The sequence below is a fragment of the Poecilia formosa genome, unplaced genomic scaffold (assembly GCF_000485575.1).
Source record: "Poecilia formosa unplaced genomic scaffold, Poecilia_formosa-5.1.2 Scaffold12, whole genome shotgun sequence".
NCBI lineage: Eukaryota > Metazoa > Chordata > Actinopteri > Cyprinodontiformes > Poeciliidae > Poecilia > Poecilia formosa.
Genome location: NW_006799951.1, coordinates 1,564,379 through 1,582,360, shown reverse-complemented (window position 1 = coordinate 1,582,360; position 17,982 = coordinate 1,564,379). Strand labels below are relative to the sequence as shown.

Sequence of the window (17,982 nt, the reverse complement as noted above, 5' to 3'; positions counted from 1 at the left end):
CGTTGGAGGTATTTGGCTGTGGCTCCTTTCCTTGTGACCTCATTGAGGTTGCCATTTGCTTGTGGTATTCCCAGGTACTTGTAACTGTCCTCAATGTCTGCTATTGTTCCTTTTGGGAGTGAAACCCCTTCAGTGCGGATGACCTTCCCTCTCTTTGTAACCATCTGGCCACACTTCTCTAGTCTGAATGACATCCCAATGTAAGTGCTGTAGATCCTGGTGGTGTGGATCAGTGAGTCCATGTCTCGCTCGCTCTTGGCGTACAGCTTGATGTTATCCTTGTAGAGGAGGTGACTGATTGTGGCCCCATTCTTGAGTTGGTATCCATAGCCAGTCTTGTTGATGATTTGGCTGAGGGGGTTCAGGCCTATGCAGAACAGCAGTGGGGACAGAGCATCTCCTTATGGAGAGAGAGAGAAAGAGAGTCTTGCGTTATGGCTGACACAACCGTGTCCAGGAGATGATGGTTTCCAACGTCCTGAATGAGGATTCGTGACAGAAGATCTTTGCTTATGAAGCCGGCTCTTCTCAGAGTGCTGCCTCTGTTATATTTATGAGTTTGTGATTTGTCAATGCAGCAGTAAGTGCAACAGTCTTAATGGAACAGTTTGATAAATTAATGCTTTCCCCTGCCGAGAGGCTTCATGGGATGCTGATTTTAATTTCCAGTAGGACTTAGCTCCTGCCCACATATCCCAAAGTAAAACTAGCTTCTTCAGCGACCACCGTATCACCGTGTTTGAGCGGTCAGCAAGTTGGCCTGACCTGAATCCTATAGAGAACCTAGAGAGCGATGTCAGGAGGAAGGTGAGGAATCCTCACCTTCATTCTTGAATTTCAGATTTACCAGATACACCAAGTTCAGACAAAACGGTGAAAGAATATCAGTATTCGTTTGTCGTTGTTATTTCATTTCAGTTGCTGCAATAAAACTCAGCTGTATTTTGTCTGCATCCGTTGGGCCGTTGCCAGCATCTGTCCTTTTTAAAATACTGATTACATCTGAGACAAAGGCTCACATTTCCATAGCGAGGGGATTGGTTTTTGATTGGCAATGTCATCCCCAAAGACACATCCAGGTGGCTAATGATGATGATAATGATCAGCATAATCACATCCAATTACTAACAAGTATTTTATGCCCAGTAAACCCCCACAATTTCCTTCAAAGCAATTATGCAACTTAATCCAATGAAAGTGTGTTTTCTAAAACAAACCCGTGTTCTGCAGAAACACGATGGGATAGGGCAACAGTCCTCAGATGTACTCTGTTGTTTGTATTCTGCAGCTAATAACGTTAAAAAGTAGATTCATTTAGTGAATAGAGTAGGAGCCATGTGGAACATAAACAAAAGAATGTGTTTTTGACTTGCAAATATTGCTTATTTAAATTAAATAGCAGATTGCTTGCATCTCAGGTAAAGATCACTTATTTTAGAAAAGCTGGCGAAACCCACACGGATTCTAAAAGCACGTTTTTACACTCGTTTGTCATTTATAAGTGTTTCTACACTTATAAATGGCCAATCATTTCTGTTTAATCAGTCATCATTTTTTGGATACTTGTTTTGTTAAAAGAGCTGAATAATACCCATTTTGCGTTGTCGTTCAGATGCTATTTGATTTATTTGAAATCTTGATAAGATGCCATTTGAAATCTGATTCTTTTGGCCCACAACGCAGATTCTCTCCAACGCTTGATAGTGCGGATAAAGTGGTTTTGTTTCAATCTAGACCCACCTGAAGTGTTTATTGTTGAAAATTGAATTGTCATTTGACCAAAGCACATAGCTCCACATAAAAGCCTCAGCTGCATTTAGCACACTGCATATATTTATGCCTAATGGCTGTCATGGAGACTCAGTGACTCTAAGATGCCTCTCTTTGCTGACGTTCTCTAACAGTGAGCGTTGAAGGTATTGTTTACCTCCTTTATCGTCCTCCTCGCTTCAGACTCTTTGATTATTGTGCTCACTTATATGGGCAGGCTAACGTGTGAAGTTATTTCTTTGCGGCTATATCCTGAGTGTTTTAAGGATCATCACACACCCACCTTACTTGGATTGCTTGTCCTCCTTTCCATTTTGAAGAATGGCTAAGTTAAGTGGGCCTCTCTGTGAATTGAGAGAAGTTCATAGATTCCTAAGCACTCGTATTCGCTCAGAAAATAGTAAAAATTAAACAATGCTTCAGTTACATTATTTACTTAATATAAATTGTTAGGGGAATTAGTTTTAAAGGCAATATTAAAAGGATTTTGTCCAAGATTTCTATTTAATTGGGTTTCTTTATCTCTAATTTGATTCTCTTGAACCTTCACTGCTACTCTTGTTACATTTATGTCCTTTTTATCTAGGGAATTGTAACTTTACTTAGTTGATTTTATTATTTAGTCATAATTCAAAGCAACAAAGTGAATACAATTTCCGTTAATTTATTTTTGAAGATTTTTTTTTTTATTATAGGGAGCTATCGACTGTCAGCAGGGAGGAGAGAAGAAGCAGTGAAATGCAAACGAAGAAGCTTTCCAAAAAAAATAAAAAGAATCAACTCCAAAGCTGAAGTGTTCACGGTACATTGGTAGCTTCTTTGACAGCCTGCTATATTCAGACCAACTGCAGACCAATTCACTCAGGTGGAGGCGTTCTGGGAATTCAGTTCTACACTCAGGATTTGACAAGTTCTTGACACAAATTAGATTGAATTCCAATTATTTTATTGACCCGCTGCTTGGAAAGACAAATACAGTGTTGTCACAGAGGTCCAGGGGAGGCTTAAGTGGTATTTTCAATGCTTCAGTGTGACAGAGTCGAATGTCAATGTGCTGTTTTAAGGCTTAAGCTGTACGTCTGCTGGCAGTCTTCTCCCTCACTGCTTCAGAGATAAACCGCAGAATAACAACGAACAGCGATGTTTACCAACAGTGGCGCCCTGCATATTTGACTCGGTGAAAGCATGACATCAATTCTTTAGTTCCTACGCGTCACTTATTAAAAACGAGCAACCGCGTGGATTGAAAGCACTTGTTGTTTATGTTATTTAATAAACATCAGTATTTAATTTACACCTCCCTCCTGGAGTAAAAGTAGTTTAAAACCTTAAAGTAATTCCATTCTTTTACAGAAGCACAAAATCAAAATAAATAAAAAAAAAGGTGATGTGAAATCTACGTCATGTGATATGTATGTACTAAAATACGACCGGTATAAAATCGAATAAAGCACTATAATAGAAGGAATTAAAATTCAGTACATAAAACTCTTTTGAATCAGTAAAACTCAAGAAAACTGCTGATATATTTACCTCAATTTAAGCTTAAATTTAGAATAATTCATCTTAATTGTTGCAACTCAACTAAAACCCAAGTTGAAAAGCCTTTTTTTGTCATAAGATCTGAAACCTAAATGTTTTGGAGTGTGATAAAATCCACTGGGACTTTAACTGGAAACTTGTTCAAATAAACCTTTAACAGCACTTATCCCAGGTGGGTCCTGGGATGAATGAAACATATTGATATGTGTAAAAGCAGCTGCTTATGTAATGATGTAGGACTGTTTCTGATCCAAGGATCTCGTGAACCTGCACCACTCCCTCACATCAGTACATGCCAAAATGAACTTTTTCCATTTCCAGGATATTTTAAACGTGAATCTGGGCTCTCAGCACAAGCAAAAGAAAATCCCTGAAGTTCCCTGTTATTTTATATTTCACAGTGAGATTCTGGCTTATTAAAAAAAAAAATATATATATTATTTTAATAATTTTTTACACAACTTTACCAGGGATGCCAATAATTGTGGGGTGTGCTTCAGACTGTGATAATCTCCTTTAGTTTCCAACAAGCACCTTATCGCCTTCCTACCACCTTGTCCTCTAATTCACTAGCAGCATTTTGAAAACATGACGAGGAATCAGCTTTCTGTGTCTGCTATACATACATATTTTATCTCATAATTCCTTAATCTAACAAGCACCTGGAGGTAAAACAATTATCATCTTGGTGGAGGACGGATGAGTCCAACAGCACGTGTAAATTGACCAGTTTCCCAAGAAAATTCACGAGGGACAGCATTATTGTTTCTGCCTGAGATTCTGACAGCTGTTCCAGGTTGAAGGACCTCTTGTGCGCTGTAGGCTGGAGTTCTCAGAAGGATCCTTTATGTGCCTGGTGTAGCAGGATAAAGGAAGGCAAACCCCTCTGCAGTCTGGAGCTTGGAGATAAAATCACTAGAGGCACCTGTGTGTGACTCCAAAAGTGTGCAAGAACACATTGTGTACAGCGAATTACATGCAGCATGAGTAAAATCCGTTAGACGTTTAACAGTACTCTACAAGGAGAGTAGCTGCTGCTAATAAACTGTCAAGTAATTTTTGTGTGTGTGTGTGTGTGTGTGTGTGTGTGTGTCATAGTTGCATATTCATAAGGTGGTGTGAAAACGAAGAATTCGCTTGGTTACAGAAACGAGAGCTCCCAAACACATTGCAGTGCATTGTTGCCTGGCAACTTAACTTATGCAGACTTTGAATGGATGCTGCACTTGCTGTCAAAGTAGCATCTTGGGGCGGATAGACTCTGCAAAGTGAAATGTTGAGGCTCACAAATTTTTGGCTTTATTGGGCCTTCAGAACTCAGCATGTAGCAGACACCGACACGACAGGCGCTGCATTTTACAGCAGCCAATCACATTAATAATGAACCGCAACGCTCCGCAGGGGCTCAGAGTTAAAATTTCTGCTTAAAAGGCATCTTGGGTAACTAAATATAAAAATTACTTGGAACCGGAATAGGCTGTATTGCCCGACGCTGTCTGATTTTGTTTGAGTTTGTCTTCACTCCTAAAGCAAGAAAGAAGAAGTCGATGTCAATTTCTGAGCATTATTATGTTTTATTTTTGTATGAGAGAACAAGTGGGGGCGCATCATGAAAAGTTCTGTGAAAGATTTGAGCGTTAAGCAGTCTTGCTGAGGTCTTCATCAATATCTTCATCAACTTTTTACCTCCATCAACAAAAAACACAAACTCTGACTCTTTGAAGCTAGCAATGTAGAGCAGCGGCAATCAAGTAGCTCCAATTACTAATATTTTTTCACAACAGCGTTCAAATCTTACGTCTTCGACTCATTCTCATTTTCTACCTGTTAACTCCCCCTGCTCTCTAACAGCGACTCTCCTGTACATAAAATTATTTACGTCATCAGCTCCATCTGGGAAACGCTTGCTTTCCGCTTGCATGCCTGTTTCCTTGCCAGTCTGAGGATTTTGTGGTTTCTAATTCCCCCCATCTCCTCAGTGCCTTGATATGATTTGGGGATTTATAATAGAAAATGGGGATTTTATTTATTCTTAATTCTGTGTCTCACACCAGCGTGCACTTTGGTTCCTCGCCCTGGTTTGCCATATAACTGTTCTTGGCAGGAGAATGTCATTAAAACAAAAACCACAGTTGTCGCTCAGGTTGATCATAGTTGCGGTTGCAATTTACAGTTTTTAAAGGAAACGGTGGGGAACGTGCCGTCTGCTATCAGACAGCTGCTCAGTGTAGAGGAGCGTAATTGTGAGTTTAATCTTTAGCAGCGCCCGGAACACATGCTTTTCAACTTTTGGAGCGGGATGACTGTGATATTTTGCAGAATGGGCAGTGAGTACGCGAGAAACTGGAAGAAAAGGAAGTTTGTTAAAGGCGCCCACATTTTTGTCGATTTCCAGATGTGTAGTTAGATTTAGGAACATGACACACACAGCCTCTCCTGACTTCAGCTCTCATGATAAATTTTTACAAGCTCCCAGCGGAGCCTCATTAAGGTGTCACTAGTGGAGGGGAAGGTGAGGGGGAGTGTGTAATTGGAATTACGGTACACACAAAAGGACGTGTCACAATACAGTGATAGTGGCGCTGCATCAAATTCCCCAGTGAGCTGAAAGTCTAAAATCTAGTTATTAAGTGAATATGTGTGTAATGACACTTTTTTTTTTCTGTGAAGCTGCTGCTTCAAATGTCACAGAGAAACAGATATTAACTTGCTCAGACCGTTAGAAATGCCTATTACTGCTTTTGTGTGAGTAATAGCCCTGTTACTGAGCTGATTGATGGCATTGCTGGTCTCATATTGAGGTAGTGTTGCGAGAGCGCTCACTCGCTCGCCGAGAATGTATTTGCTTTCCGACATCTTGGAAATTTATTTTCTAATTTAAAGACGAGAATGCTGTTGTGACGTAACTGAGCGGGAGCCTCTGAAGGTTTCCGCTACGAAGTGGACAATTCCAATCTGCAGCGAAAAAAAAAGAGAGCGACGAATGAGTGGGAAAGGAAGCAAGAAAAGCAAATAGACCTATATTGGAACGTCACCAAATATAAGTGGACTGTTGACTTTTGAGAGTTGTTGGCTTTGTGGCATCACAGACTGGCTCAACTGTCTGAAATACATCAATTTACAGGAACGCAACTTCAGCTAATGTCTTATTTATGTGCAAATAGTTTGAGAGTGTGTATCGCAAACCAATAATCTCAACCTACAGTGAGCGGAGCCCCATCTGCCTGTAGCACACAGAGAAAATACTCATTCTCTGGTGAGTGTCTTGTCTGATTTGCCGCCTCTGCCAGCGAGAAGTTCTTTTTGTCGCTTTTTTTTTTTTTCTCTTTAATTCCCTCCTATTGTCACAGACACAGCCGTGCTGCTACAAGTTATTTCAAAATGCCTAAGCATGAAACCGAAGACGTTTACTTCCTCATCTCACCGGCTTTGGCCCCAATCTGTCCTCTTGTCACTGTCCCCTCTACACATGTTCTTCACCTCTTTGTCAATTCTGTCTTATTCCCCTTCTTACTCTTCACCGATCCGTCTGGCTTACCTGATTTCTATTCTGGTATTTGCTTGTATTCTAACTATACTTTCTCTTTTCCTTCTCACTTAGTCTCTCTTCTTCTTCTTCTTCTTCTTCTTCTTTTTTTTTTTTAATTAATCGATCCGCAGAAGCCAATGAATACACCTCGGAGAAGGAGTTAATGAATAATTTGCAAATTATCCCTGAGCCTAACACTGCTTTTGCAAGTTTTTCATGTGGAAAGACAACAGCAGTGTGTGTGTGTGTGTGTGTGTGTGTGTGTGTGCATCACATCAGAGGAACCGAGTATGAAGAAGGGAAGGCAGAAACTGAAAAAGCCAAGAAAAACAGCTTAAAACCATTTTATGAGTTGAATATTATGCAAATGTTTCAAACTTCACTCATTGTTTAGACTGAAATATGTACTGCATTATACGCCTGCTGTCGTGAGAGAGACTGTGGGTTTGCGTGTGTATGTGTGTGTGTGTACAGTATGTGGAGGTGTCGCTCACAGACTGGCAGCAGCATAAAGGGTCTGCTGTGACTGGATAAGCTGTGTTTGCAGAGGTTCAGACTGAGGATACAAGACGACACAGAAGTAATCTGTTCTTTTACAGTCATGGAAGAATCCTTGCCTGCGCAGCAAGAAAGCAAAGTCCACTGCGGACACAATATATATCCACATGCTGTGCACAGCTGTTCACAAAAGACAAAAAAAAAACAAAAACTAGTTTTGCTTTAAACTGCAACTGAAGGACATGTACAAATAAGTTTTTTGTGGATAACTGAAGGTATGTCTTGTTTTCAGTGACTCTCCTGCAGGAGAAATCCATATTTCAGAGAGCTTGTAAAGGCTAGTTTCATCAATAAATGTCTCTGGAGTCAGGTTTTACACTTCTTTTTGAAGCGGGTTCATTTTGAGTTTCTCCTCTCTCTCTTGAGACTTTTTCTTATTAGTTGCCCTTTTGTTGAAATTCATCTCTTTGATCTTTTTTTCTTAAACTTTGATTGTCTGTGTCAAATACCTCACCCTTGGGAGTTTTCTGTGTTCTATTATAAATCGTGTGAGTGTGTGTTATACATGTAAGCTAAGTGAAAGAATGTCCTCTCTGCTCAAAAATTAATTAAAGAGTCTGGTTTTGACGTATTTGCTGAAATGTCCCAGTAAATATTTGGAAGATTATAGGAATAGTCGCCGCATTTGGAATGACAGCCGTTCTCTGGTGTCGAACCCGGATCACAGCGACCGTTCACTAATGGAGTGAGTACAAAATCTTGGACGAAGATGGACTAATCCCAGAGATTAGTGTGTTGAGCTTTTCATTTTCCATCAAGTCATTTCCAGCAGCCTTTAGGTGAAGTTCCAGGAATGTCGCTGGATATCAGCTTCACGCAAGAATATCAAAAGTAAAAAATGAAAAAGAAATTTCAGCTTAAATTCTGATTGCCTGTGGACGCAATCAGAATCAACTTAAATTGACAGCATTTGACTTTTTCATCTTCTACAGGAAATACCTAAGACTCAAAGTAATGGCTGGACTTTTACGTTGTTTTGTTTCAAGAAAAAAAAAAAAGAAATTTGACTTCCTTTTATTCCAACATACTCTTATTCTTCAAAGGTTATTGACATTACTGAACAATGCAGCCAGTGCTCTACACATGGACCTTTTTGCCAAAGGCAACAATTCACATTCAATCCCATGTTGCCTTCTAAAAATATATACCTAAATATTTTAAGTAAAACGCACATGAATGCAATCATGCCGCCGCAAACCAAAGAAAGGACAATATCTCTTTACCTGTGTCTTTGACAAATAGAAAATAATTAAAAGCGTTTCAAATACTCAATTAGCTCATTTTTATAGGCAAAAAGGAAGCTGAAGCCATAGCAAGAACAGCTACAATAAGTGGATATATGCAGCGGCCATACGTTCCTGCTTTTGATGCAAGGTGCAGTTCTTTTACACACTACAATGACTTCTCATGAAACGAAAGTCATTCCAGAGCTCACTTGATAAAGCACACCTAATACGGCACACGCTTCCAAGAAAACGTTATTTGTGGATTTTGAAAAGTCTTCTAAATCTCTGCAGTGTGCTGTTGTAGTCATAGTGCTGCCTTTTCGTCACAAAATAAATCAAGTCTGAAAAACAAACTGTTCCTTTCCTGCTCTTCTTCATCGCTTATGTTGTTCTAGACATTGCTACTATTTCTTTCTTTCATATTTTTTATTTTTTTACTCAGGTAATGATCAATAACTATGAATAGATGTGCAAACACTTGAAACTGTTCCTCCAACTACAGAAGCCTGGAGGTAGAGAGGACAGTGTGTCCTTGTACCAGTGCATCATTGTTCTTTTCTCCTTCCGACTCTCTCTCTCTCTTCTTTGCTCTGTACATCTAATGATGTGATGTTTACCTTTGTGGTCTTATTGTTATTGCTTATGTGTTTTACTGAGAGACACAAAGAGGAGGTGCTGGAAAGGCAGGTAGTGCAGGGTGTCTTTTTTTTGTGTGTTACAGTTGGAGGTGTCTATTGAGGTTAGAAAGGATGGCTGGTGTTTTGCCATTCTGTCCTCTGGAATTGCGTCCTCTCCGAGTTTCACATTTATCTCTTCATTTATCTCAGTGAAGAGGGAAGAAACTGAACATTATTTACATTTATGAACGCAACCTTTTTCTTTCATCATAAAAAAATGCTGTTAAAACAACTGTATGTGTTTTAAAACAAATTTGAAAAGGACATATTTTTAGTTTTGTTAAATAAACCCTGGGTGGGTTCCTACCTCTCACATACGAAGCAACTCTGAACATCCTCTCTGTGAAACAAAATGGCTGACAATGTCCGTGCTGAAGCCATCATAAGCAGAACGCCACTTAATTATCCTCAACTTAAGATAACGTCGCTTGTTTTGTTGTGACAGTTTGGTAATTTATGTCGTCGTCTTTGCATTTAGTTACTTTGGCATTTGTGCCTCCACCAGCTCCTCGGTGATGGACTTCCCCTCCCACACCCTTTCCCCAGCAGTCATGGCATCCATTTAGAAATCTGCATAGGATCACATGAAGGAGAGACTCATTTTCAATCTAATTTTCCACAAGATTACTGGATAATTATGAAGGATTCAGCTCATTTCGGGAAAAAACAAAAGGAGAATTTCTCAGCGTAATGAGATAAATTAAACGGCTATCAGAAGTGAAGAAGATATTTTGTATTGTGCTGATATGAAGTATCAAAAAGTGATTTTTTTTGTGTGCTGCAAATCCCCTCTCATGTCTGTAGTTACGCAGCAAGGTACTTGAAATGAGTGGATGCTAAAATTAAAGAGGTACTTTTGTTTTTTGTTTTTTAAGATACCAAATTAATGTGTTTACTGACGTTAAAGGTTTTTAAATTGGCCCATTTGCATAAAAGGAACACTGCACATAAGATTGTAAGCTGCTAATTACAAGGCTGCATTTAATGTATGAATAAATGATCATTTTCAGTTGCCTCCCCGCTTGGCCAACCAATCAACTTGTCAACACAACAACCATAATCAGAGTTTGATGGGAAGTAGGGCAGCAGGCCTTTTATAATGTCCTAATGGAAGCAGAGAGAGAGAAAGAGAAGCCACAGACAAGTGGACAGCTGTGATATCTTCCCCCACACGTCCTATCACTTCCACACATTGGAGCTAACTTTATGTCTGAAGATGAGCGGCCTTGAAAGGAAGACCTGAAGAGCTACAGCATATTCAGCTACAGCTGAATACTGTCTCTGAGGCACAATGATGTAAAAAGGTTGAAACCAGCTGTCCTTTCGTTTCCTTTGACAAGTCACTGAATATAGTCTTTAGGTCTTTCTTGCGCTCTCTGCATAGCTGCCGTGCGATTTTTCTCAGTGCTGCCGGTGCGGGGCTCTGCAGGAACGCTCCTCGGTCGAGGTGGAAAAGATGTGAAGTTCTCTCGACTTCAATGATGAGATGTTCAGCTGCGTATACCTGTCGCGTCAGGTGCACCTGACCCGCAGTGTCTTCCCTCACCTGCTGTTCTTATTGTCCTCTCTTCAAGTCTGCCTCCGTCTTTCACCCGACTCTTCTTGCCGCTCTCGCCCCTCGACCCCCACCTTTCGTCACCCTTTTTTTTTTGTAGCTTTCATTTAAGAGAGACAGTTTGACGTCAGCCGGTCTACTCTCCAGGTCTGATTTACAGAGAGGTGCACAGCTGCTCCACTGCTTCTTGACAAAACACACTTTGCAAAAGTGAGGATTTTGTCCATAGGTACTTGACAAAAGATTAAGAAAATAATAGTGATGCTAAAAATAGAATACTAATCAAGTTGCGTCATTAATCTTTTCAATTATACACACCATGGGAATATTTGACCATCAAATTGTTATGGAAGGGGGAGTGCTCTTTGACCCCTGAGATAGACATGATTTGGTGTAAAATGTGCCAATAAACCACAGAAGAAACATAAAAGTATTTGTGAAAATGGTACCAGAAGCTGGTAAAAGGATGTTATTAACCACAAGGAAACAAGTGCTGTGGCCATGGGTTAAAAGGCCACTCATGAAAGAAAAAGTGTTTCTTCCAGAGGCAACATAGAAGAAGACGGTTTACAAACACTTTCAGTTGCAGAGACCATCATTTTTTGGAGATATGTCCTGTTGCGTGATGAAACTAAGATTGAAGTTTTTGGTCATAATGATCTTCATTATTGGAGGAAAAGAGGGTAAGCTTGCAAACTTACCCTCTTTTTGCACGCTTACCCATAATGCAGCAGTACGAGGACGGCTGCATTATGTCAATAGATTGGTTTTGATGCAGGACGACTGATGCTTTTCAGAAAAAAATAAAACTAAAAAAAAAATATATATAAATATATTAAAACAAAATTGTCTGAAAACATCACATGGTTTTGATTCTTGCATCTAGAAAACAGAAGCAGTTTTGATAATCCTAACTGAACTAAAACATGGGAAGTTTAGTTACAGAAACTTCTCTGTTAAATAGCATAAATTATTTGAAAATGTTAGCAGGATTCTGGAAGACTGAGACACAAAATGGTGGGGTGTTTAAAATATGGAAAACTCAGCGAGATTGCATATACAGTTAGCTAACAGGGCTAATCCCAAAGAGAGTTTTTAAATTCTCTTTCAGAAAAGTCACCATGATGTCTTTTTTTTTTTATTTTATTTTTATTATAAATGTATGCGTTATTGAGCTTCTGGGTGTTGCTTCTTTCACTGTCTGAAACGTTGTCTCTGCTCTTGAATTAGTAGGTTGTGACCACAACAGAGAGCCGAGTAAAATTACACAATTATAAAGCCATTTTGTCACCAGATACAGTAGTTTCTTAGTTCAAGATCGAAGCTTTTTTGAGCTATCGCTTATTTTCTGAAATCAGCTAAGCTTCATTCTGAGACTTATTAACATCCTTAGAGCGTCTCTAATAACTAAGAGCCTCAAACAAGATAAGGGTATTTGGTTTCCCCCTCCTGTCCACAACACTTCAAAAGTTTTGACTCTTGAACGTCACCTCTCTAAGATGGACAACAGAGCTGCTTTTAGTTATAGCACTAAAATGCACACTATTGTTGCTCATAGTTATTGTGATGATACAATTTTACAGTCACTGATTTGAGAACAAACACCTTGTCCAATAATGGTTTTCCTGGGTTCCTAATCTCGTAGACTGTCACAGACCTGTCATTTCAGAGGATTGTTGATGGCCAGTCACTCTTGGGGAGGCTGGGACTTGTGCTGAAACCTCCCCATTTGAACACAATCTATCTAACAATAGGTTAGTGTGGTCAAAACTCTTCAGAGGCTCAAATAGGTTTCTAACATTTTCCTGTGGCTTCAGAATCAATTCCATTTTGGAGATTTTCTGAAATCTGTGAGCAATTGTTTACCTGCCATAATAGCTAAGACTTGATCTCTTTTTTCAAGGGAAGGAGTCAGACATTGATGTGTGAAATGGAAAACACCCGTGAATTGAATTAAATTATTCAAGACCAATCTTCGCAGGAAAACCCTTCATTTGTTTGTTTTTGAATGATCTCTTTCCAGATATTTTTTTCCGTCCTTCCAACCATCTATCCTTCCTTTCCTTACACATTTCAGCTGCTACCAGATCATTCATGCTCCATAATGATATGACTGGAGTAAATGCATGGAAGAACTCTGTGGCATGCAGCACTTATGGATGATTTGAGGAGATCAGAGGCCAAAAGGGGCAATCTGTTGATGCAGCCCTTTGGCTTACAGGGTTAACGACACACGGTCGATTAATGTTTCACCTTTAGCATTCAAAGTTTTAAGTAAAAAAAATAAAAATCCTTTCTATAAACATCTTCAATGGCAGTCCATTGAAGCCTTGCTTCTCCTTGGTGTGTAATATCTTGCGGCTATACTATCTGTCAGGCTACTGACACACACACACAGAGTCTTGCTGAAACAACTTGTTTTTTTTTTGTTTTTTTTTGTTTTTTTTCCGGAACTGCTTTGAACTCAACAAACGTCATTCCCATTTTCCTCTGCGCGATTAAAAAAAAAACTCCAAATCTGTCAACGCTTCTTCTAGCTGCTTATCGTCTTTGTTTGCTCTTGCCCTTGGCTCAAGTTTGCATCGGTATTTTCTCAAACTTAAGAATTTATTCTGTTTCTAACTTGAGGGCGGCACTTGATAGTTAGTGCCTAACAAAGGCCTTGTCCTTGATTTTTGTCACAGCCCCGCGATCCGAGGGACTTGGGTTTATAAATTTAGTGCAAAAGTTGACCATTTTAGCTAATCGTTAATTGAGAGAGAATGAGATGAGCTGATCGATGTCGAGGAAAATCTATCTCAGAGATCAGGATTCTCTGCACAGCCACCAGTAAACAATCAGGTTTGTCACAGCTGACGGGCATCAAACTCATTACAGAGCAGGACAGATCAATGTTCAACTTTAGAGCAAACCCAACACAGACTAACCCTTTTGATGTCACTGATATCATACTTGCCTTTATTGGAGTCAGCAGTGAACACAGTGCAAGGGCAAGCAGCTGATAAATAGATAGATACCAAAATAGATCAATTTTATCAGAGTTAGGACCCAACCATCTCCGAGGAACAGCATATTTTTTTCCTAATAAAGAACAGATTCAGTTTTTTCTTGTAAAACTCTCCATTTATCAAACACATTTCAATGGCCATTTAATATATCCCTTGCTCAAACTCAGTACATGGGCTTTCAGCTTCAGTCTGGTGTTTTACTGCGGCTTTAACTGCTCTAAACCGTTGAGTGCAGCTTGTTTGTTTTTTATTGCTGAGCTGAAGTCACAAGTGTAAACTTAAGTGCTGTAGCACCAAAAATCTTCACGACTTCCATTTTTGAGCTGCTGTTGCAGGATAAAAACATGCTTTGCTTGATTTAGTTTTTCTTGCAATGGTCAGATAAAAATGGTATTGGGTAATTTGACCCCTGAACTGTGCCGGAAGATTACGGTCAATCATAATGGGATTCTGGTTGTGTTATATCCTCAGAGATTTGAACTCCCCAACTTCCTGTTTCCTTATGTTCACTTTATACTCTTAGAAAAACATAATAAAAGGAAGGCCAGGACGGAGATAAATGGTGTCTTGCTCCTTGACTTTAAAAACGTCAGAGGCAGTCTTCTGTTTTGGTTGGGAATAAATGTTTGGCCTCCTTTTCTATTTGAATTGAACTCAGATTCCGTGCAAAGAAATGGAGTTTAGTCAAAAAGACAAAATTCTGTATATGAACGATTCACAAAAAAGGATCAAGACGTCCTTCGTCGCAGGAGAGAACTCGAACCCCTCCTGGCCGAGTTTTGATGTTTCTCATTACATGACAAGTTCTCACCAGTGCATGGTGTGAGGCAGAGTTAGGCCGTTTAATCAAAAATCCAGCCAGAAAATTCATCTGATCTTGGGCCAAAGAAAAGTCTGCTCTGAGGTGTGCTCCGATGCCCCGCTATGTGAGGCACACTGCGACTCGCATTCAAATGATCAACCATTAAACTTGTTCACACAGCCTGGGGGGGGAGGAAGACATGCCGATGTTCACTGACAGTGATAAGCTAATAGCAGTGAGCATCTACACATGTAGCGCACGCTGTGTTCTCAATGTATCACATTTCTTGTTTGCTTTTTGACATCACATTCACTGATGACAGTACGAACTGTACGGCCATATCAGCTTGTTTACATAATGTGATCATTTGGTTTTGCATGTGCCTTAATTTGAATGAGGCTTCCTCATGAGAGAGTTAAATTTCTGGTGAATTTTTCAGTTCCACTGAATAACAAAGCAGCACGATAAAGCAGGTATTATTAGATGCAAAAACAGGAAATGAGCTGGACCCTGTGAGCATGTGTGTTTTTGTCAGGGGAGGTACTGTGGGTGTGTGTGTTTGTGTGTGTGTGCGTGTGCGTGTGTGTGTGAACTTCCCAGAGTCGGTTTAGAAACAAAAAACAAAACAAAACAAGACACAAACAGATCATTTATGAAATTTCAATAAATTAACATTGTTATTATTTCTATTCCTGGCAATAGAAATGATAAGTAATCACCTGGAGGCCTGCGGTCAGCGAGCTTTCCAAATTCAGGATTTATTTTTGTCACTGCTGACCTCTTTTAGGATTTTATTTAATTACTGCTTTCTGCTTGTGTTCTGTCAACTTTGTGTTTAGCAGTCAATTATTCATGGCCTCAGAAAACCCCAAAACAATCAGTTTTCCATTTTTTTAAATTAAAATAAAAAAGAAAAGTTGAAATAAATAAACCTTCAAATTGTATGCAAGACTAATAACAGATTATTTTCGAGGAGGAGCTACATGGCCAACTACTGAATAGACAGCTGGCTGACGAAGCAAAGATGCACATAATGTGGTAGTTTTAAAGACGGATGAGTAAAACAACCACATTATGTGCGTCATGGCTTTGCAGAGGGCCGTGCGGTCGCTCTACAAAACACGGTCATTCTTCTTGGCTTCCTTCTGTCTGCTTCTACGATTCATGCTTATGGGGGTTTTAATTGACACTGTAGGAATACCTGAATAGAGAACAGAAAATTACAGCAGATGTTTTGTTACGGTGGAGAAATCATCTGTTTGGAGCTCTAACCCTGGGCATCAGGACTGATACCCAAAGTGATTCAGAGTATGAAACAGATACATTAACCACTGTCTTTGTCCTGTTTGTGTCCATCCCTTGGATAGCTAGTTGGGTTATTTACAACTACAATTATACACACAGCATGTTAAAATGTAGGCTGTGGTTTTGACTGGTTCCATAGTCGCCACCCTGTAATCTCACTTATGATGTAACATTGACTTTTCTTCATGTCTGTCTTGGTAGTAGCCAGAAATAAATTTAAACCCCAACCACTTAATTTTGTGCTGGCAAATTGGTAGTCATACTTCATATTTGCTTGAAATTAAATCAGTATATTTGCATCTGAGGTGAGTGCTTTCAAGATGATAAACAGCTGTCTTAAAATATTTACTGTGTTCTGAAATTTGCATACTTTTTCATTTAAATCCTGTGTTGAAAGAGGAGGAGGGGTGTCTGTTTTAAAGAATAGATTTGTTAACCATAAGTAGCTTTCCTTTAGGCATAGATTTTGTTTTTAACTTAGATAACTGTTTTTTTTGTGCTCTGTAAGACTTGGCTGATGTTACATCTATTTCAGCTATGTCAAGCTTTTGAAATATTTTGTCTCTATAAAATGGGAAGGAAGAGTTTCATTTGTCCCTAGAGAAAAACCAGGGCACACTCTAAGAGTCGATGTTATTAGCATCAGTTTTTCCAAAAGACCTAAGAATAGAGGAAGCAGATTTTGCAGATTGTTGTATTTTACTTTGTGTTTAGTTTCATGTTCTCACAAATTAAAATACTGAAGGTATTCTCAGTTATTTTAAAAGCTCAGACTTTTCCACAGTGACATTTGGACAATTAGTCACTAGGTGACAATTTGAATCTTGTTTTAATGATTCAGCTGATAATAGAAGTGCTAGTGTAAAGATTTATTAAAGTCTTAGACTGAAAGGCTTTTTATTCTTTCTCTACATTTCCATCTTAATGCTACAGAAATTCTCCCTTTTGGAAACAGCTGTTACGTAAGAACATTGCGAGTCGCAGGAAGGAATCTGGTGAGATGGTGACACACTTAACGACTTCCTCTCTGTGTATAGTTTCGTCCTGGGTGGTAATAGATAACATGCTGCTGACTGGGGTAAAAATATACTGTGCACTTCCAATTTGCTATTTTCTTGCAATAGCAAAAAAAATAACAAATAGAGAAGGGACTTACTCCTGAAATTAGGTGGCATTTCATCGAAAGAAGGATCCAGTTTTGTGAAACTATTTTTGTATTACCCGTATTATCCATTTTTCCATAAAAGAAAAAGACGGCAGAGTTTCCCCCCAGTTATAAGCCTGGTGGTCCACCAGGCTTGTCACTGCTTGTTTATTTATTCTATAATAGGATGAAACAACTGAAGTGCCTAAAAATTATGTTTATTTTAATTTTATTTTTATAATCTTTGTCTTTTTAACACCTTATAGTTGGTGTTTAGGTATTGATACTAATGTTTTCCAATAACACTTAATTACCCAGGGATATTTGCAAGTTTCCTGTCAACTTTAAACATTTTTTTTAAACTCAAAAACACGGTGGTTCAGCTGGATGACTTGTGATGATCTGTCACTAAAACTCAAAATAAAATAAATTAAGGTTCATGGTTCTTATGCGACAAAATGTGGAAAGGTTAATGGCAGATTCATACTTCTGGAAAGTGGTAAATTAAGATGAAAAAAGTGTAATTTAGTTCTTAAGATTAAGATATACAGTAATTGCCTTAATTAATATACTTATTTTGAAGCGAAATACTCAAACACTTACATCCACTCCACTTCCTCAGTGAAACTTTGCCGCAGAAACTTAATTTAATCAATCAATCAATCAATCAATCAATCAATCAATCAATCAATCAATCAATCAAATTTTATTTGTATAGCACATTTCAGCAGCAAGGCATTTCAAGGTGCTTTACATAATTAAAGAAAAAATAAAAACAGTATGTGACATTAATAAATAGATGAAAACTAAAGATAAAAACATTGAAGACATCAAAACCCACACCCTAAACCTAATTTAGCCATAAG

General features: G+C 38.9%; 1 protein-coding gene across 1 annotated transcript in view; it reads left to right on the top strand.

Moving 5' to 3' along the window:
- Nucleotides 1–17,982, top strand: part of prkg1b (protein kinase cGMP-dependent 1b) — a 109,259-nt gene that overhangs the window by 14,102 nt on the left and 77,175 nt on the right. The window lies entirely within an intron of this gene.